At 35.8% G+C, this 22,113-nt stretch overlaps 1 protein-coding gene and 1 long non-coding RNA gene across 4 annotated transcripts in view; both read left to right on the forward strand.

The window, feature by feature from the left end:
- The window catches only part of kif26aa (kinesin family member 26Aa), a 159,201-nt gene that overhangs the window by 11,168 nt on the left and 125,920 nt on the right, over positions 1–22,113 (forward strand). The window lies entirely within an intron of this gene.
- Positions 7,746–9,081, forward strand: LOC147839353 (uncharacterized). Of its 2 annotated transcripts, none has more exons than XR_015518475.1 (3): positions 7,746–8,001; positions 8,591–8,637; positions 8,745–9,081. It is a non-coding gene; the product is annotated as an uncharacterized LOC147839353 (long non-coding RNA). The 2 variants fall into 2 exon arrangements; XR_015518476.1 differs by having other exon boundaries at positions 7,746–7,997.

Below are 22,113 nucleotides of genomic sequence, written 5' to 3' on the forward strand. Positions count from 1 at the left end.
GATGTGAATGAATGGCGGAAAAAGTAGTTCCTCATTGAAAAGAATTTTTAGACTCCATATATGATCTTCTTAATTATATACATGATTATGCCATTGAACTGTTGTATAGACACAATATCACACTCTTAGCAGTGGGATATTGCTTGAATGGTATTGCTCATATATCATACCTGCCAACACTCCCGTTTTTCCCAGGAGTCCCCCGTATTTCAGACTAATCTCCTGCAACCATCTTATTTTTGGTACAGTCCGTAAACACCCCCGGGTTGCCAACATTGGTACAGTAATGTATATATTATTTAAGTATTAGTAGGAGTTAAAAGTAGTGTTCAAATCAATAATAATATTTACATCTGTTACTAGTCTATAGGCATCAGTACTGCTGCGTGTTTTAAAACCATTTTTCTACTTTAAAACCATTTTACTAACTACTAAAATTTAACAATTTATTTAGTTAGTCCATCAACCCATTATCCAGAATGATGATGCAACTGTATTGTTGTATTGTACACAGGATGTTGTGGTTTTCTTTTCACAAATTAGTGTCATCCACTTCAGTGATTTTCTTTAACCGATCCTGAGGCATGTTGGGACATTTCTAAGAGCTGGCTTATTGAACATTCACTAAATGCCAGAGTAAAGAATTCAAAGGCTCTGGCATATTTCACTTTGTACGTATACAATCACCCAAAAGCATTGCCCTGTCTCCAAGCTTTAGCTGAAACATTGCGTGTCTGACTGCCCTCCTGTGTTCAGCGCTAGTATGATCGTGGGAACAACCGTCTCTGACAATATTTACAGAAGGGATTGAGAGTACTTACAGAGCAGTGAGTTCTTGGTAAAACGATGATTACTACAATCAACCGGGACCGTCCTATGGAAAATCACCTCACTATAAATTCACTGGGAAGGTCTGTGAAGAGGCCCGCGTTGGTCTTACTGGAGGGGGTGAAGCAATCTCAAAGAAATAAACTACGATGGAATGATGTGCTGGTCCATGTGATGAAAATTTAAACCTGTACATGTCCCTGCTGCCTCAGCATTCGTCTGCCAGGCATGACCGCAGTTTATAGGGGAAAGCAAGTAGGGGTCCTTCCCAAGGGGATCATGGCCAGCTTTTTTTACAGGCCTTTACCGATAGCAAGGGTCTCTGGCTCCCTCTCTGAGATTATTCTTCCAGTCGGCATGTCCTTGGCTTGCTAGCAGATGACCTTTTGGCATCGCAAGCAGTCGTTTTTAGTTTTCTGAGTGCAGTGCATTGGGAAGGGCAAAAGGCTGATGCTGAGGATCCCAGTCCTCCCTTCGGTTTGTCCTTAAGCTTAAAATGAGAGCTTCAAAAATCACCTGATACAATCTGCCACACAAATTACATCTGAAGCTGATGTACAACAGCAGTATTAGATAGATAGATAGATAGATAGATAGATAGATAGATAGATAGATAGATAGATAGATAGATAGATAGATAGATAGATAGATAGATAGATAGATAGATAGATAGATAGATAGATAGGATAGATAGATAGATAATTATTATTTTTATTTGATTTCTATATTATTATAGATTAAATATAATATATTTTTGAAAGGTTGGATAGATATATAGGACATTTCTATAATATGTCTATATGGACTTTTCCCCTATCCATCATAAGACTCAAAATGGCATCTTCAAAATTCCATGAGCACTCCATACAATCTGCCACACAAGTTATCTCCATTACTGGAGCAGATCATTATGTAGGTCCATTTCCTTTCTGTTATCTCTTAAATTCTGGATAAGTGTGATTTACTGTGGTGAATAGGTAATCTTGAGAGCGTTTGTGGCCAGATGACAGATCATCATCTCTGTCACTCTCGCTCCTCTGTCCTGCACTGATTGTGTCAAAGCCTGAGGGGTCACAACTTGTCCATCAAGGATCAATCCGTCACACTGATGGGACTTGGTCGTCATAGAAACCTGTCTGAAGGATGGAGTAAAAAAGGCATTCCTACATTTGCTAATGCTTAGTCACCCATCCATTCTTCTCTGTCTTCATGTACATCCATATATTGAGTGAACAGAAATATTTTACTTTGGAATTTATAGCACATTTATTACAGCAGATGAGAGCTGGTTAAAACATTTGTTCATTAAGCTGTATATTTGGAGATCAAAATTTTGAATACACACACACACACACACACATACACACACACACACACACACACACACACACACACACACACACACACACACACACACACACACACACACACACACATACACACACACACACACACACACACACACACACACATACACACACATACATACATATACACGCACGCACGCTCGCACACACATCTATATATGTACATACATGTATGTATGTATGTATGCATGTTTGTATGTTTGTTTATTTATGCAAGTTTATTTATTTATTTATCCAAATTTTATTTATTTATGCAAGTTTGTTTTAGTTATGAAAGTTTATTTATTCTTGCATATTTATTTCTTTATATATTCAAGGTTGTTTGTTTATTTTTTGTTTATTCAAGTTTATTTATTTATTTATGCATATTTATTTCTTTATATATTCAAGGTTTTTTGTTAATTTTTTTGTTTATTCAAGTTTATTTATTTATTTATGCATATTTATTTCTTTATATATTCAAGGTTGTTTGTTTATTTTTTTGTTTATTCAAGTTTATTTATTTATTCATGCAAGTTTGTTTATTTATTTTTGCAAGTTTATGTAAGTTATTTATTTATGCAAGTTTTTGTTTTTATTTATTTATTTATTCATGCAAGTTTATTTATTTATGAAAGTTTATTATGCAAGTTTTATTTATTTGTTATGCAAGCTTGTTTATTTATGCAAGTTCGTTAATTTTATTTGTGTAGTCAAGTTTATTTATTTCTGCAAGTTTATTTATTTATTTATTTATTTACTTATTTATTTATTTATTCATTTATGCAAGTTTATTTATGCAAGTAATTTGTTGTAATTTGTATAATTCAAAGTTTGAAAGAATTTTAGTTGTGGATATATTGTGCTTGAATAATAATGTTTTACAAAATAAACAAGGCGCTTAATTACAGCAGGTTACAGCAATTGCTAGGAAATGTAGAGGCTTTTGCTTTGACTTAACAATTCCAGAATAGGAAGTCAAAGCTCAAACAAATGTTCATCGGTGCAAAATGAGGGATCGGGTCAATTAGTGCTTTTGAAAACACTGTCGGGTGTCTTTAGGGAAGGGTGTGGGTGGGGTAATTGGTCAGTCGGTCGGTCGGCCAGTCAGTCAGTCAGTCAGTTGACAGCGGCGGTGTGGTGGATTTATGCAAGAACAGCTGGCGCGAATGGCCTTCACGAGAGAAATTTGAGATTTTAAAAAATTGTACACAGTGACCTCTGGTGGCTTCGCTATATCGCAATCGTATCAATAATGACTCTGGGTTGGCAAAATGACAAAAAATAATGAACATTGAAAAATTATGCAATGCTGGGTTGAGTTTGTGTATTTTTTTATTAGTTTTTTAATAATTAATTAATTTATTTTTACATTTGTTAGAAAAAATAAAGAACAAAATAACAAAAACACATTTGTTAGCAGTGTTAACACAAGAAGCCCTAATATTTTCAGATGCTATAATACAGACTACCACATTCTTTAACATTTGAACTCTCCATGTCCATTAATCACGTTAATGAAATGTTAGCATATCAGGACACTGCGGTTCTTTTGTATGCTTATCCGGCCACCATGGTGTTTCGTCTCTGGTGAGTCCGAGCTAATGAGACTGACCTTTGATTCTCTCTGGAACCCCAGAGGCGGCATGAGTTTTTTAGCAGGTACAGCTGAGAGCGAAGCCCGGATCAATGCTGCATTTGCATTAATCACTCCAGAGTGCTCGTTCACCACTATAACACATGATGACTGATGAACGTGTGAGTGGGTACATGTGTGAAGAGTGGCAAACAAACCACCCGGGCTGTGGACCAGAGCCAAGAGCTAATCAGAGGATTGCACTATATGCTCGAAAACCTTACAAATCAGCACCTGTGTGAGAGAGACACCAAATGAGATGAGCAGCATGTTCAAGATCCACAGTTGTCATTCTGCCCCATAGCAGCACATCTGGCATGAAGCGGCAAAGTGATCATGAAAAAGTCCAGATGGGATCTGCAGGCTTTCTGCATTCAAACTAGATGTTCTAATGTTTAAAAGAAATGGTGTACAGTATAATAAAAATATTTGATGTAATCCCTATCCCTTGTCACTTTTATTCAGGCTGAAAGCATAATCAGGTTTGCTAAAGTATTAGGTGAGTTTACACAATACAAGTATAATGGGATTTTTAATTTTAGTTAAACAGTACTTCATAAACACCATACTTGGATTAAACTAATGCACTATAGCTTCTAATGGTAATCACCATAATCCCGTTAAACCATAATGGATATCAAAATTTGAAGACAACCTTCCTTTCTGAAATTTCGAGGCCATTGCTTAGTCTTGGTTAAAGTTATTTAACTACAAGCAAGGCCCTACAAGCACGTACGTTTGCACTGTGTAAACACTGTCAGTTAGAGTAGCTGTTGGCTGTATCGGTTTGTGCCTAAATCAGACAGAAATTGACACAGAAGCCATCTGAACCTTATGCCTGCTATAAAATAAAATCTGACAAGTGTCTTTCACATATATTCAAAATAAGCATGTGTAAGTAATATGAAATGTTCACACATCTTTTAAGAGTTTGTTATTTGAGATGTAGAGCGCAGGAATAGCGGCCACATAGAGAGACACTGCAGAGCTGGTAAAGAATGTGGGTGTTTACAGCAGTTTGACAGACAAATATGAATTTTTGACGCTGTTTACGTCTTTGTTTACGTTCTAGCTACAACATACAGTACTATTAACACTAGACACTGTGCATGTAATAGATCAATTTTAACAAATACAAATACTTACAGGTTGTGGCTCACAATCCATAGCTTCATCTGTTATGGGTGGAGGAGTTTTTAGCCAAATCTTGCTGTGAACTCAGAGATTCTGGAACCTCTCCTTTGTCAAATGTTAGATATATATATATTTTTATAGTTCTCTGGAGTTCTTTGGAAGCCCAAATACAGAAAAGGAACGAGTTATACGAGGAAATTGCAGCTTTTGGACGCATTTTAGCTTTTTCTGCTATAAAATTACAGTGCCACGCCCCTTTGCTGTGCAGGGTGTGCGCTCGTTGTATGTGCATGTAACCTGAAGTATTTGTGATGTCACTCACCCGCATGTATTTTTTTGTAGTCCCCAAACTTTGTTCGCTGTAGGCTTTGTTAAGCTGACTCTGTAAAAGCCAGTGTCTTCCTTCACATTGAATATTGAGCATATTACATTCAGAGATTTTGTTTAGGTTCACACAGCTACATTACAGATCAAGTGAAGTTTAAAATATGATATCATAGTAGACCACCCCTTTAACATTACTTGGTACAGTAACCATAACTTTCCAGTTTTCACTGATGGCTTTACAAGATGGCGAGATTTTATTTACGAATCTGTGATTTCTAGAATATTGCATGTTTACCGTGTCACTCACTAGCTAAGTTTCCATTGACTTATTTTTATGTGCATTTTTGGATATGTGCATAAAAAATCAGTTGATAGAGACATCCAATCGCACATCAATTATAAATGCGCATTAAAAACATATGCACATAACTGAGTAAGATAAACTTTTTATCCAATAAGAAAAGATGTGCATAAGCTACGATAGCAACCCTTTTACAAAACAAATTCCAGTGTGCGTATTAAAAAAAGTCATGTGACTTTGTTTTTACAAGATCATGATAAATATGTGTGCAAATGGATAAACCACAGCAGGCTGAGTACATTGTAAAGCATCTGAAATGTTGTTTTGGTCATTCTACAATGCCTTACCGTTTAAGTATCAGTGTTATTATATTATTAATGACCTCCAGAATCAAGGGTGTCTGTGCTCCACGTCTGACACCTCCAAACGCCACCGTGCGTTTACTGCGAGTCATTTATTAAATGAAGAAAAGATTCAAGCAGCTCCTCTTATTGCAGCAAATTCTTTTTCAACAGTTTTTACTGTTGAAATTTGGTGCCAGTTGTTCAGGAAGTGATAATTTGGTCTCTTTGACTCGTTGGATGGAAACGTTGCTTTATTCGCATGTCTTTTATGCGATAATCCAGTTTTGCACATAAAATTAATTTGCTTTTTTGGATGGAAACATAGCTAATGACTCATTCAAGCCTCCAAAAAAGCAGGTTGCCCATTAAAGACAAATGCACAGTAGGATAAAATAATGATGACAATGGGCAATCGATTGCTCTCAAGTTTAGCGCTAAACAGCATGTCATACAAACAGTGTCTCCCCAGATTAGGATTAATATTCTTGTTTAGTATAAGCATGAGTGTTCTGATTGATTGTTTTGCTGGAGTAGATCCTGATTTGTCAGCTGAGGTCTTACAGAATTCTTTGAAGTCCTCTCAATATGGATTTTTGACTGCTAAAAATTGTCTTTAATTTAATTGGATCCAATGGAGTGTTCCCTCAAAGCCTTCATTTCTCTTTAGCCTGGGAGTCATATACTGGATGCCCTGAGGGAAGTATTTAATGAAAATTTTTGGATATTTACCTAAATTATAATAGTTAATAGTCAAGATACCATCCATCTCTCTTTTCTGCTAGACTTTAGTCTATTCTTTTTAGATGGTCAGATAAGATCCTCAGATCCTTGTTTAAAAGACATAAATCAGTCCTTACGAGTATAATAGAACTAAACAGACACAAAAGCTAGTTCTAGTAAAACACAACGTTAAGAATCAGTAAACACATAAAGAAAACAACAGCAACTCTGACTTCAGAAAGACATTGCATGAAGAGGTATAAAGGTTTTTTATTGCATCCAACAAAGTCTGTCATTAACCTGAGGTGATGAGGGGTCTGTCTGTCAGTGCCTGAGGCTGGATTGCCTCGAGTATATGGGACAGGTACGCTGACAGAAGAGCACTGGAACAGATTGAATAACAGGCTAAGTGAGCTGTGAAACAGATCAATGCTGTGGTTTGGTAGTCGTAATTCAGTTCTGTCCCCGAGCCAGCACCTCAATCAACTTTTACCTCAGATAAGTCCTTCATATAAGTCACACTGAAAGCCTAAGACACACACACAAGCACACAAAAGTATGGAAGTTTTTTCCTATCAAAATTCAAATGAAAATTCAAATGCTTAAAAGATCAAATGATAAATCAAATGCTCAAACTATAAATCAAATGCTCCAACCGACATTGCAAATGATAAATCAAATCCTCAAACTGACTCTGCAAATGATAAATCAAATGCTCAAACGGACTTTGCAAATGGTGAATCAAATCCTCAAACCGACTCCTCAAAATATAAATCAAATCCTCAAACTGACATCGCAAATGATAAATCAAATCCTCAAACTGACATCGCAAATGGTGAATCAAATGCTCAAACTATAAATCAAATCCTTAAATCGACATTGCAAATGGTGAATCAAATGCTCAAACAACTCTGCAAATGGTGAATCAAATGCTCAAACGACTCCGCAAATGGTGAATCAAATGCTCAAACAGACATCGCAAATGGTGAATCAAATGCTCAAAAAGACATCGCAAATGGTGAATCAAATGCTCAAACAGACATCGCAAATGATAAATCAAATGCAAATGAGGTGTCAATCAACCAGCATAGGCGGAGCTTTAAGGCGGAAGAGTTTGTTGTTGACAACAACCGGTAGCGCTACGACTTTTTCAAGGCGTTCAGATTTGCGTGCACTATTCCATGTCGTATCCATATAAACTCGTGAAAGAGAAAGCGAGAAATCTCCTAATGCTTCTGTCCACATTCTGAAGTGTTCATCAGATGGGTACATCTATCACAGGAGGCCACGAAAAACCATACGGAAAGATGATGATGCTACGTCACATTGTGGAAAACTGGATGGATTTAGACTTCTTACATGCAAGTAATTAAATCCAGAAAGACGGTTCCTTGAGTTAAGTTACAGTAAAATAGCAATAGTTGAGCTACTGTACAGTGAACTGTAGAATTACTGAAAGTGTAAAGATGCTTTACAGTATATTTATTTTATCTTGCTGTAAATTATCATGTAGGAACTTCTGTAAGCACATGACGTTTCAAACGTTAATTTACATAAAGACGATTATTCAGTGTCTGACAGAAAAATATAGGAGGTATTGCAGATTAGCAAATTATAACATTAAACAGACGTCTGAGTGATTTGTTTGTGTTGATGTAGAATGCACTTTTGTCAATACAGCTTAGGTTAGATACATGTAATATTAATACAGTAATGTTTTCTTCTGTTCAGTTGGTGATACATTTATGAAAGTATAATTTTGAGCACACAAATCACAGAGGTAATATGACTTGTCTGGTTGTTATAGAGAAGGAAGCACACATGTTTGTGTGTTAGCTGATGCAGAGTGACTGAACAAATGCTACCATCATATTTGTTTAATATTGTTGTTTCAAACTGCTATTACAACAATTTCTTTAATGTTGATTTATATGCCATTTCTGGGCTGGAGCAGGACTTGCAAGGCAAGAAAACAGAGAAAACCTGAATTCAAAACATGAAGTAAGATCATGTTATTACTTCCAATTCAGAACTCAAATGAAACTCAAAAAGTGTGCTGTTAAATGACTTCTTTATTAAGAGCTTTGCATAATCTGAAATGTCCTCAGACTGGTGTGTGCAGTGATGATGATGAAGAACAGCAGTGTGCTGATGAAGTAAATGTTGAAGATGCTGTAGTGCCATGGACAAGACCCTGCATCCCTCCACCTGCCTGCGTGTCCTCATCTGAGCCAGATGCTGGTGTGGTCTCTTCATCTTCAGTATGAATCGGTTTCTCAGGCATGGACAGCCTCACCTCACAACTCTGTTCCAGTCTGACTGCAGCACTGAGGGATGTGATGGCAAAAACAAGTGAAGTCCAGAAGTCCAGCATGCAGCAGAACATGGGGTTTTGTCGGAAATACATGATTGTTTGAATAAGTTTGAATAAAGCTTAGTTTCGTATCTTGTTGACTTGTATTTATTTATCATGGTTACTATTATTAATTCTTTTAATCATACATTCATATTTTCTTTAATTGTTGATGAATACATTAATAATTTCAATAATGTATAACTACATTATTTCATTTTTTGACTGGAAATTAAGATGTACTCACCTTGGCTACATTTGTCTAGTGACTATTCATGCATAGCTGTGTGTGTGTGTGTGTGTGTGTGTGTGTGTGTGTGTGTGTGTGTGTGTGTGTGTGTGTGTGTGTGTGTGTGTTTGTGAACAGCATTTATTATTTTTGTAAGTGTTGGGGTGGGCTTTGCAGTCTAGAGTAAATACTCACATTTTTCGAGTGTAAAATTTCTCCAAAGGAAGATCTTCAAGCAGCTGTCCGACATCTTTGTGCAGATGTACCAATGTGCCAACATTAGAAAGGCTATCAGGTAGGGTTATCAAGTTACTGATGCTATTAGGTGTTATTGTTCCGTCCCTGCTATTTTATTTGTATTATTATGGGATTGTTATCAATAACAATTATTATTAATCATTATTATGCAGAAATAAAAATTTCATACAGGCTTAGGGAAACATTGCTGTATCTTAACAATTAACATAAACAGCAAAAACAGAACAAATGTAATAGATTTTCTTTTGATATAAGAATATATGATTATATAATCAAACAAGACTGGAAAACTAACTTTAAGCATGTTCTACATGTGAATAAAAAAGTTACACAATAAAGGTAACAACAAATTAGGTTAAATTTGACAAGGATATCTTATGTAATAAAATATTATTTTAAATTAAGGTTTAATAAACCTACCATTTATTTAAAGTTGCGCTAAACGTCAGTTATGTAACTTTTTTTTATCATCTTGGTTATCGTATGGTTTTTCGTGGCCTCCTATGATAGATGTACCCATCTGATGAACACTTCAGAATGTGGACAGAAGCATTAGGAGATTTCTCGCTTTCTCTTTCACGAGTTTATATGGATACGACATGGAATAGTGCACGCAAATCTGAACGCCTTGAAAAAGTCGTAGCGCTACCGGTTGTTGTCAACAACAAACTCTTCCGCCTTAAAGCTCCGCCTATGCTGGTTGATTGACACCTCATTTGCATTTGATTTATCATTTGCGATGTCTGTTTGAGCATTTGATTCACCATTTGCGGAGTCGTTTGAGCATTTGATTCACCATTTGCAGAGTTGTTTGAGCATTTGATTCACCATTTGCAATGTCGATTTAAGGATTTGATTTATAGTTTGAGCATTTGATTCACCATTTGCGATGTCAGTTTGAGGATTTGATTTATCATTTGAGGAGTCGGTTTGAGGATTTGATTCACCATTTGCAAAGTCCGTTTGAGCATTTGATTTATCATTTGCAGAGTCAGTTTGAGGATTTGATTTATCATTTGCAATGTCGGTTGGAGCATTTGATTTATAGTTTGAGCATTTGATTTATCATTTGATCTTTTAAGCATTTGAATTTTCATTTTAATTTTGTTAGGAAAAAACTTCCATACAAAAGGCTTGTCTTTGTTGATAAATATCGTAAAATCTGAGCACAAAAAGCAGGTAGTAGCTTAGACTCTTTATCCTTTCCGAGAGCTGCAGTGTTAAAGCATGCTCAAGAGAGCGTTTCAGGACTCCACCGCCACAGTTTTATGCACCAGTTTGCCCAAAGAGGCCCCATTCGCCTTGTCAAAGCAGGGATATTTGAGTTCACACTGGCTTTATAACCCTCACCACACTCGTTTTGAAAAGCCACTGGAGCAATAAAGCTGCAGGGTTACGGCTCTCTCCTCATGAGCTCTGGATGCCAGTGCTGTGGGGAAGGAGGAATACAAGAGGTCCAGTCAAGCAGACAAGCAGGTCAAGTCAATACAAGTTTCCTGGAGTTATTTTAGCTTCTATTTACTCATGATTACCGCTCCAGTATTTGATTTAGTCAGTCAGTTTGTCCTTGTTGTCACTTCATGCAACTCAGATTGTGCGCGTCTTACTTTCAAGCGTCTTATCTGCTGTCAGCCACAGCCTGCCTGCCGGTCACACTTTCAGATTAGTTGTCATTAGTGATGGCTGGAAGATTGGAAAGGGAGATTTTGGCATTTTGGGAGACGCTCAACAGCTGTGGTAAAAAGATAGCTGTGCTGTATTCTTACAACTCAGTTTAAGCTTAGAGTACAAAGTCTGACAAAATGTCATCAAAAAGAAGCTGTGTGGAATTATTAAAAGTTTTATAGACTACTTTTGTGTTGTTAGAGGATAAAGTCATGCATTGAAAGTCAGGTCTATTGGTTTCTTGATTGACATCTTGTTCATGAGTTTGTTGTGTTTTAGAGTTAATAAACACCCAGGGTCTGAAAATTTGGGTCACACTTTTATTTTGATGTTCTGTTTGTTGAATACAAGTTACATTGCAACTAATACTCATTAGATTATAAGTAGACTGCTAGGTTGGGGTTAGGGTAAATTGACATGTACTTGCAAAGTTTTTTATAGTCAGTTAAATGTTTGTTGAAGGAGCAGTATTAGCAGACATTAAACAACAGTCTACTAATACTCAAATGCAGGTGTGGCCAACCCTGTTCCTGGAGAGCCACCTTACTGCAGATTTCAGTTGCAACCCATATCAAATGTCTGATATGAGTTGCAACTGAAATCTGCAGGAAAGTGGCTCTCCAGGAACAGGGTTGGCCACCCCTGCTCTAATGCACCATCAAAATAAAGTGTTACCAAAATTAGATTACAGGTGATACACTCAATACAACAAATCAAGACAAGCTTTAAAATAATTATGCTAGATACGTTTTTCCTTTAACCAGACATTTAAAACAGTTTTGAATGGGGTTTGGTTATGAATCATCAAGTTCGAACAAGTTTTACAGTAACAGTAGTATTGTTATGTCTAAATAATTTCGTTTTGTGAAATATTTTGCTTGAAAACAGTAGATCCTATTATAATCAACAAAAGGTTCCCTCTAGTTCTGAATCTAGTCAAATGATCCCCATTGCCCAACACAATATTTCACTTAACTAAACCATAGAGCATTGAAATATCTATTACATTTCATTATCTTTCAGTTTGTGTGAACATGGTTTTCTTGTATTGCCTGGATATTAGTTTAATGTACCTGTACCTGGGGTTTAGGTGGTTTGGAAGACCCACCACTCACTGACAAAGGTCCAGAATTTAGCTTATTTTAACTGCTATGCCATCATAAATTGTAAAAAAATAACTCATCGAAGAAGGCTTTAAGACTTTCACTACAGCTTTCACTATGACCTACTGTATTGTTGTAAAATCGCAAAAACATTTTACAAGTAACTTTTATATCTTGAACCTTATTAAGACATTTTTTTTTACCAATATAAAGGAGTGACTATCCAAACGTTAATTTTGAAGTATGCAACCATTAATTTTAATACTAATAAGAATATTGTTGCTATGCATATTTTTTTAAATGTACTTTTTACAAGAGAGGCTAGAAAAATCTAAAAGTTCTACACTATTATTATTATTATTATTATTATTATTATTGTTATTATTACCTTTTTAAATATTTCATTATTCAAGTGGTCAAATTCTAGTAAAGTAAAGTTGAATGTGCTGGCTTGTTTGTTATTTTCCTAATAAATGACAATAGGCTACTTGGCTTTAATAGGCAGTTTTTAATTTAAAACTTCAACAGATAATTTTTTCTAATAATATAAGATGCGATAAATTAGTATTTTAAAATGAATATATATAAATACATTTTAATATTTTTCTATTCTAAATTTTTAGAAAAAGTGTGGTTATGATGACCACCCGACAAGCTAATCAAGAAAAACACAGTGCTGTCATTAAAATGGAGTATTTAAACCTAGTTAAATAGAAAATGATGTAAATAACTGCAAAAAGGTCCAGTTTTTAAGATAAAAGAACTACCCCTTTTACCAGGCAGGCTACAGGCCTGCAACACAGGATAAAAATTACATTTGAATGTTTACAGACAGAACATACTATATATATATATATATATATATATATATATATATATATATATATATATATATATATATATATATATATATATATATATATGAGCAATATCACACGAGTAGCAGTGCGATATGGCTGTATATCGGCACTGGTGGTAGGCGTGCGTTGGCACAAGGCCGCAGGCCGAGTGCCTTAGTTCCCCCACCAGTGCCGATATACAGCCATATCGCACTGCTACTCGTGTGATATTGCGTTTATACAACAGTTTGACGGCATAATTGTGTATATAAAAACAAAATCAAACATGGAGAGTCTCAAAAACCCTTTTGTATGAGGAACTACTTTCTTCCGGATTCAAATCATAAGCTGACAGTTAAACAGTTGAGCAAGCATCTTTTAAACTTTAGATCTGTAGTGTCTGCTTTTTGCTGGCTGTATGTGGGCGGAGTAATACACAAAGGGTAAAGAGGCTGTACGGATGCTGATATTACTTCAATATATCACGGCTATCAGCCAATCAGATTTAAGAACCAGACAGAACTGTTGTGTGTGTGTGTATATATATATACTCTTATATATATATATATACTCTTTCTTTCAATCTTTTTCACATGAACTTTCACAGAAACTTGCTATCAGTGTGTGTGTCATGACTTTTTAAACAAAAATAGTATCTTAAATTGAAATCTACAATTTTGGTTCACTCATCTCAGGTAAAAATTGATGTTCTTGAAGCAGATGAACCTGCAGTTTTGCTGTAAGTAGAGACGCTGCTGCTTAACATTGTTAAGAGATGCAGACTTAAATAATTCATAAACACTTACATAGAGTCACTCTCTTGCTCTTTAAGAATTGTGGCCATATATTTTGCAGAAAACAACATAACCTTGCTGATGCGTAATAATGATTTACTGGTCTTCTGTCAATTATTTCTTACATAACTTTAAAGCTTATAATCAATTAAAATAATCTTTCTGCTAGTGTTTGAACTTTACAAAGAACCTTGTTGTGCCGGTCCACTTGTTTATAACTACAGATTGAGTTGCTTTTCTAATTTTCAATCTCAGCCTTTTATGTGAGTAACTTTAATTCTTTGAAAAGATACAAGTAGAGGTCACCCCTCCTTAATATACTGAAATATTGTTTCACTTATCTTTTACCGCACACACAAGAACATCTTTTAATGTCGGTTTTACTTGGCTGGTCCTGGTGTGACATTTACGTGCAGTGAATAAAATAACCGAACGCTTGAAGTTTATTATCTCATTGACATTTCTAAACAGCTTTCTTGTGTATATGCAGTGTTTTATAGGTGGCCTGCTACACCCTTATTAATGTAGCACAGAAGTATTTTCTCGACACACAGTTGGTGATAAGAGGTCAGTGGTCCTAAAGAGACTTGAAAGAGCGTCTAGCAGAATATGACAACCAGCAAGAGGAGACTCTGCTGGTGGTCCACTGAAAAAATAAACACGGAAAAAAGTATCCAGCCATAACTGTTTTCTTTAAAAGGAGGTGCCATCCCTGTCCATTCCCAGTAAAAACAGGAAGTTACAGGCGGTCACAGGGAGAAGTGGAAGCGCTCATTTGATCTCTGTTGACTGGAGGCCTGACGTGTTCAGCTTTGACCTTCCTGGCTCAAAAACAAGTTCATAAAAGACAAAACCTGTGGTGAAAGACCTAAAATAGAAGCTTATACTGCCTTGTTGACATGGAACATTGAATCGGGTCTCCTGCTGTTGTGGAACACTCATAGTTACCCATCATCCTCGTTGTTATGGCACGGTCCAGAGCAGATATGGATTTTAATGCTCTCTTACTATGTGTCAAACCACTGTCCGTTATGGCTGCTGCGATTTTGAATTTCTAAAGAATTTTAATAGTACTTTTTTCTTCCAATTCTGTAAAGGAAGTGCACTGCTTTACTTTTTCTTGTCTATGGGGATTAGAAAAATCAGCCCTGTAATTTCTGTCCAATCGAATCGCACATAGAAAAAATATTCGCTTCATATTGAACTACCTCAAGACCATGGGCACTTTATAAATGCAGCAACTGTTTGGAAGCATTAAAAATGTCTAAGAAAATGTCAGAAATCTTTACACACATTGACCCAGAGACTGTTTAGATGCAGGTCACTGATAAAAAGATGATGGATGTTTACTGTATGATGACCGAAATGGCCTTAAACACCCAGCAGGCACAAGATGTCAATATGACGTCAGATTGACGTTGTACCCTAACATCATGGGGACCTTACATTTTGTTAGGAAATGAAAATAAGGTTGACATCTGAACTCAATGTCCAAACTAAAATTAACTAAATATCAATGTCTAATGATGTTACAGCTTAATGTTGTTTGGACGTCACCGCTATGATGTCTATCAGATGTTGGATTTTAGTTGCCGTACCTGACGAATAAATGTCAGTATTTGACGTCAATATGTCGTTGGTTTAAGATGTTGGCTCGATGTTAGATTTTGGTTACTTTCTAATGCAACCTAAAATCAACCAAATATCAACGTTATTTGACGTCATTATTGGACATCAAAATAATGTCGTCCTTAGATGCTGGCTAGAATTTTGGTCACCTAATTGAATTTTGGTCAACGAATATCACCACCAAAATCTAGCTTAATATTAACGTCTTATGATGTTGTGTACCTGCTGGGCAGTCACTAAATGCATTACAGAATGTTATGTTTACACACATCCACAAATTACATGTAAACACATCAGCTTTTTACAACGTGATATTTACTATTCACTACTCACTACTCTTGAGTACTTTTAAAACATACTTTGAGTAATATTTAAAATAGATACTTTTACTCTACTTGCACTACATATTCAGGCAAGTTATGGTATTTTTCCTTAAGTATAATTTTAGTACTCTTTCCACCACTGGTTAATGCAACACAAGGACAAACAATGGTGTTTGTTTTTGCCAATTTTGACTACTTCAAACTGTATGTATTGTGTTTTTCTCATTTAAATTTGAAAAATGTATCAAAAAAGTTCAATCCAGATACACAAAGACTTGATCTGCCAACATATTTCAAACTTCAAAAATGTTTCTCTGCATAGTTTTCAGTTGGAATATTTAGGAAAGGTAGTAAAACACAATCAACCTTTATTCCTTTTCTCAGAAATGATGATCATGGGCATTATTAGTTAACGATTCACTTCCAGAAGGTTTCTTGCATGTGAATGGATATGTGACAAAACATTGTAGAATGATATGGTTAATTCATCAAAGAAATATTCATTATTTTTTCTTTCTTTAGCACTTGTTTAGGAATGGTGAGGTTTTGTCACAATCCCCAGTGATCCAACCTGTGCAGATCACTGAAGAACTACAAATCTGCCACTTTAATGAACTACGAATGCCTTCATGCACTTCAAATACACACCTGGCCGAGATTCTAATTGAATGCAGACACACACAGCTGAAGAAGTTCAGGATTAATCAGATGGAGCATAAAGTACACAGCACATAAACAGACACACACATCATGGTTGAGTCTTCTGTTATGTAGCAGATGCAGGATGACAAAGTCGAGGATCCAAATGCAGTTTTATTAAAGAGAATCGTCTTGCAGTCAATGGTCAGAACAGGAGGTACATGCAGAGAAATACAGAGCATGGTCATAAACAGGTGAATGGTCAGTTCAGGCCGCAAACAACATAAACAAAGAAACAAAGTAAGGATCAAACATGGCAAGGGAAAACACATCGTAATGTTCACAATACAGATAAACGATACTCAGCTCAGAAGTGTGTGCTGTGTAAATAGTCCTTGTAATCAGTCCAGCAGTATTCCAGCTATGTGCATGTAATCAGTGGAAAACAGGAACCGGTGTGTGCGAGGTGCATGCTGGGTGTTACAGTTTGTTCGTGTGGTGTGTGTGTAGTTCTGCAGCCGCTAGATCGCTGGTGATCCTAGCAGGTTTAGTGTGAGTGCTATGCTATTTTTAAATGCAATACAAGATTTTCTTCTATCGTTTATCAGTTATTTGATTTCTAAATTGAAGTGATATGTGCAAGAACCAACCTAATAAAACATCAGGCTCATTTTACTGCAGTGAAATATGCAAGATTTTTTTAAGGTTTACAAATATTGCTATAGTCAGTGCTAACACTTCACTACTAAAGAGTGACATCTTAAATTGCATGCTGTAAATGTTTTTTAAAAATGAAAGTTTAAGCTGCTTATTTTTTTTTTAAATATGACATAAAAATACTCTTATTAGCTATGAGTTTTCTGCACAGATTCTACGCTGTTGTGGCCAGCAGATAGGAATAGTTAGAAACAGGCATATGGGTGTAGGATAATATTTATGTTCAAAGTATGAAATTATTTCAACACCATCTGAAAAATTCATTTATTCCATTAATTTATTATGAGTCATTCTGTGAATGATTGTATTAATCATCTGGCTAATTGGCTTGGCTGATATGCATCAGTGGGATACTAATGATTCTTATGAGAGTGCTACATTTTTCAATTCGGGATGACGTACTTGCTCCATAATCTTTGCTGGAAGGATTGTGTGTAATGTTAATTAGGCCGTCTAAAGTCTCTTTATTTGACCACAGAGCCGTGCCAGGGTGAAACAAATCTTTCCATGTCGATTTCGATTTGTTTGAAACAATCAAAGTGGCAGAAGAGGCTCTGATTTTTAAAGTAGCACTCCTTTTTTTTCTCCAAAATATTCATTTTACAAGTCACCTAGAGTTAAACACTTGTGTTTAATCATTTATTAATCCATTCCCATCAAGCATTTAAAAAAAAAAAGATGTCTAATAGATGTCTATGAATAGGTCAAAACTAGAGTTAGTCATAAATGAAAATCAGAAATAAATGACTACATATAAGTCTGTCTAATCTGTCTATTAAACAACTAGTCTAGTTTTGGGCTATTCTTAGCTCTTTACTGACAGCCCCAGTTTAGCCAAGCTGTCTACATTTAGATGTCTATCAGATTTCTATTGAACACAAAATTGTTTGCTGGGTTCAGCCAATCTCTAGCACTGGCAGAGCATTTTTAAGATTAGCTTAGCATAAATCATTGAAACAGATTAGACCATTAGCATCTAACTCAAATACATTTAAGTTTTTAATATCAAAAACAAAAAATAAAGAAGGAATTTTGCTGTCGAACTATAATTGTTGCAGATGCAATGATGTTACGCTGCACCTGACAACTGAAAAGTTTGGGACTGAAAAGTCCCCAGGAAGCTAAATTACAATGCTTTGCAATGCTTTTTCATTAGACATAACCGTCAGTGCTAGCTACAGAAGAGTAAATGGGAAAATAGGACATTTTTTGAGCAAGATGTTAATGGTCTAATACAATTCTACAATTAATGCTAAGCTAAGCTAAAATTACCAGACTTGGAGATTTTCTGAAAGAATTCAAAAATGGTAAAGCTTAAACGTTAAACTCGGAAAATGAGTCTATTTGCAAAGAAGTGAAGTGTTCCTTTAAAACATTTGATTTGCCAGCTCTTACCTAATCTTTATAATTTTATCTTAACATTCTCAATTTACCTGCGAGTATATCCACCAGCGCATTATGCAATAGCCTTCACAGAGGAAGCATTTCTTTTGAATGCATCATTGATGCATGTGTATGTCATCTCAGTTACGTAACTGTCTCATTACATTGACAGGAACTCGGCTTTGATACGAATGACTTAGAATGCAAGAGAAACCCAGGATAAACAAGTCTTTGCAAAGTCACTGTGATGGGAAAGTGGCTGTTTTCATATTCCTGCTTCATCTCTTTATTCGTTACAGAACTAAATCCCCACTCTGCTTTTCTGTCACACAGATAGTCTGACAATTTCTGGAGGATGCACTTATCTTTGACTTTTCTCTCAAAACAAGAAAAAGAATGTTATTTTCTTTCCCTTCAAAAGCATATTTCCGTGCCTCACAGGTAATTTAAAATCACAGCAGTAATTTTCTTAATATAGGCAGGAAAAAAAAAAAACATTTTGTGAGTGACAATATAATACTAATTAAGAAAAATCTTTGGCATAAATCCCACTCAACAGGGAGACTAAATTACTAATAGTTTGCACAACCTGCTTGTTTACAAATCACTGCGAAATTACTCTCCTAAATGTAATTTAAACAATGAGCTTTGTGGAAATGTTTTGGGAGTCATAAAATAAGTGGATTTTTATAAATGGTCACGTGAAGATGCAGCATAAGCCCACCCACATGTAATCAAATGCTGTCATCGTCTCTGCGCTTGCTCATGATAATGGGAGCTTATTGGGTGAGATGTTATCCTAATGGGGCATAATTGGTCTATTAAGTGCCATCATTACAATTTCCTCCTGCATCTCATAGTCGATTATGCCTGTGCCGTTGACGCCATTATCATTGGTATCATTGGTGCCGTATGACCAATCAGAAGCTGAAGACTGACTGACTGACTGGGAAAGAAGCATTTTTTTGTACGAAAGGTTTAACTGTCAAAGGAACAAACTATACTCTGGAGATATGATGAAAAGGCCCTTGCAGAGAATATGCAGATTGGAGAGCTCTTGGCATTTTTAAGTTACTGCAAGACAGAATCAGAGAAAGGCAGTAAAGTGATTGAGTAAACCCATGTTCTTAAAAATAAACATCATATTATCTGGTAGCCCTTTTCCGTCAGAGTATAATCATTCATTCATTCATTCATTCATTCATTCATTCATTCATTCATTCATTCATTCATTCATTCATTCATTCATTCATTCATTCATTTTTCTTTGGCTTAGTCTCTGATTTATCAGAGGTTGCCACAGCGCAAATAACCACCAACTATTCCAGCATATTTTTTATGCTTTGGATGCTCTTCCAGCTGCAACCCAGAACTGTGAAACAGCCATACACATTCTCTCACACACACACACACACACACACACACACACACACACACACACACACACACACACACACACACACACTTATACACTATAGCAATTTTTTTTTTGTTAACCCAATTCACCTATAGGCGACGCAGTGGCACAGTAGGTAGTGCTGTCGCCTCACAGCAAGAAGGTCGCTGGTTCGAGCCTCAGCTGGGTCAGTCGGCTTTTCTGTGTGGAGTTTGCATGTTCTCCCTGTTCACTTGCGTTTCCTCCGGGTGTGGTACAGGTAAATTGGTTAGGCTAAATTGTCCGCAGTGTATGAGTGTGAATGAGTGTGTGTGGATGTTTCCCAGGAATGGGTTTCGGCTGGAGGGGCATCCGCTGCGTAAAAACATGCTGGATAAGTTGGCGGTTCATACCTCTGTGGCGACCCCAGATTAATAAAGGGACTTTATTACAAAACAAAATGAACGAACCTATTCACCTATAGCGCATGTCTTTGTACTGTGGGGGAAACCGGAGCACCCAGAGGAAACCAACACAAACATAGAGAGAACATGCAAACTCCACACAGAAATGCCACAGGATAAGTAAAATAAAATAAATTGATAAGTAAACCCAAAAATATATGATCCCAATTTAAATGGAAAAACCTTTAATGCAAGGTTTTAAGAACAAGAGATAATCTATAACTAAATGAGAAATAGACTAAAAACAAACAAAAATTTCCAAAACAAGCCATTTCTCAGTTCATGTCTGTACATTTTGTGTCTAAACATATCTCACTGTTTTGACAGAATTCTGTTTATATCTTCCATTTTTCTCATAATTGCCTTCGCTTTAAGTTTTTTTGCTTATTTTCTCAAGATTATGACAAATAAACTAGCAGTTGTAAGTTTATAGCTCAGTATTGTAAGATGCACACTTGCAAAAGTCAGAATCGTGAGACGTTCACATGTAGTTCTGAGAAGAAAAGTTTTTAATTCAAAAAAATTCTTCGTTGCGAGATAATGTACAATTTTATTTTTTTTATTAATGAAGTCCATGATGGAAAATTTTTGCTACCATAATTATTTTGCAGAATGTGTTTTTTTTATTTACTGTTTACTCTTTTTTATTTTTTTATTTTATTTTATTTTTATTTATTATTATTATTATTTTTACTTTTTATCCCTTGTAGGTCTCAGCTTCTTTTATAATTATTATTATCATGATGGGGCGAAGCAGTGGCGCAGTAGGTAGAGCTGTTGCCTATACCTCACAGCAAGAAGGTCGCTGGTTCGATCCTTGGCTCAGTTGACGTTTCTGTGTGGAGTTTGCATGTTCTCGCTGCGTTTGTGAAGGTTTCCTCCGGGTGCTCCGGTTTCCCCCACAGTCCAAAGACATGCGGTACAGGTGAATTGGCTAGGCTAAATTGTTCATATATGAGTGTGTGTAAATGAGTGTTTGTGGATGTTTCCCAGGGATGGGTTGCGGCTGGAAGGGCATCTGCTGCGTAGAAATGTGCTGGATAAGTTGGCGATTTGTTCTGCTGGGGCGACCCCGGATTGGTGAAGGGACTAAGCCGACAAGAAAATGAATGAATTATCATGATCATAGCACACATCTTAATCTTTAAAGGTGTTTTAAAACAGTAAATTCACCAATTCTTAATTATAAAATTTTTATTTGAGTGTGAGAATTTTGTGGAAAATTAAATGGCATTAAAAAATTTTGCTATGTTACAGTATCAATGTTTGGGCTTGAGACTTTAAATTATTCTGTGCTTATATTTATTCATAAGCTTTACGTTTTCTGGTGACCATACAGGATATTTCATGTTAATATGAAAAGTAAAAGTAATTGCTACTTATCAAATTGGAAAAGGTGAGCACTGAGGATTGACAACTGGTTATGTGGAAATGTCTCAAACACTGCAAAATTATAATAGTGAATAGTATACTACCTGACAAAAGTCTTGTCATTGAGCACAGTTGTAGAAGCAACAAATAATAACCTGACTTCTAGTTGATCATTTGGAAAAGTGTCAGAAGGTAGATATTTTTTTCTATGAATCTTCTGTTGAACTGCATCCCATTCATTACAAATACTGCAGAAGACCTATTTTTTACCCGCATGGACCCACGATTCTCACATAAATCAGAAAAAAAATCATTGTTTTGAGATACATCCAGTA

This window comes from Danio rerio, chromosome 20 (assembly GCF_052040795.2).
Source record: "Danio rerio strain M-AB ecotype USA chromosome 20, GRCz13ab, whole genome shotgun sequence".
NCBI lineage: Eukaryota > Metazoa > Chordata > Actinopteri > Cypriniformes > Danionidae > Danio > Danio rerio.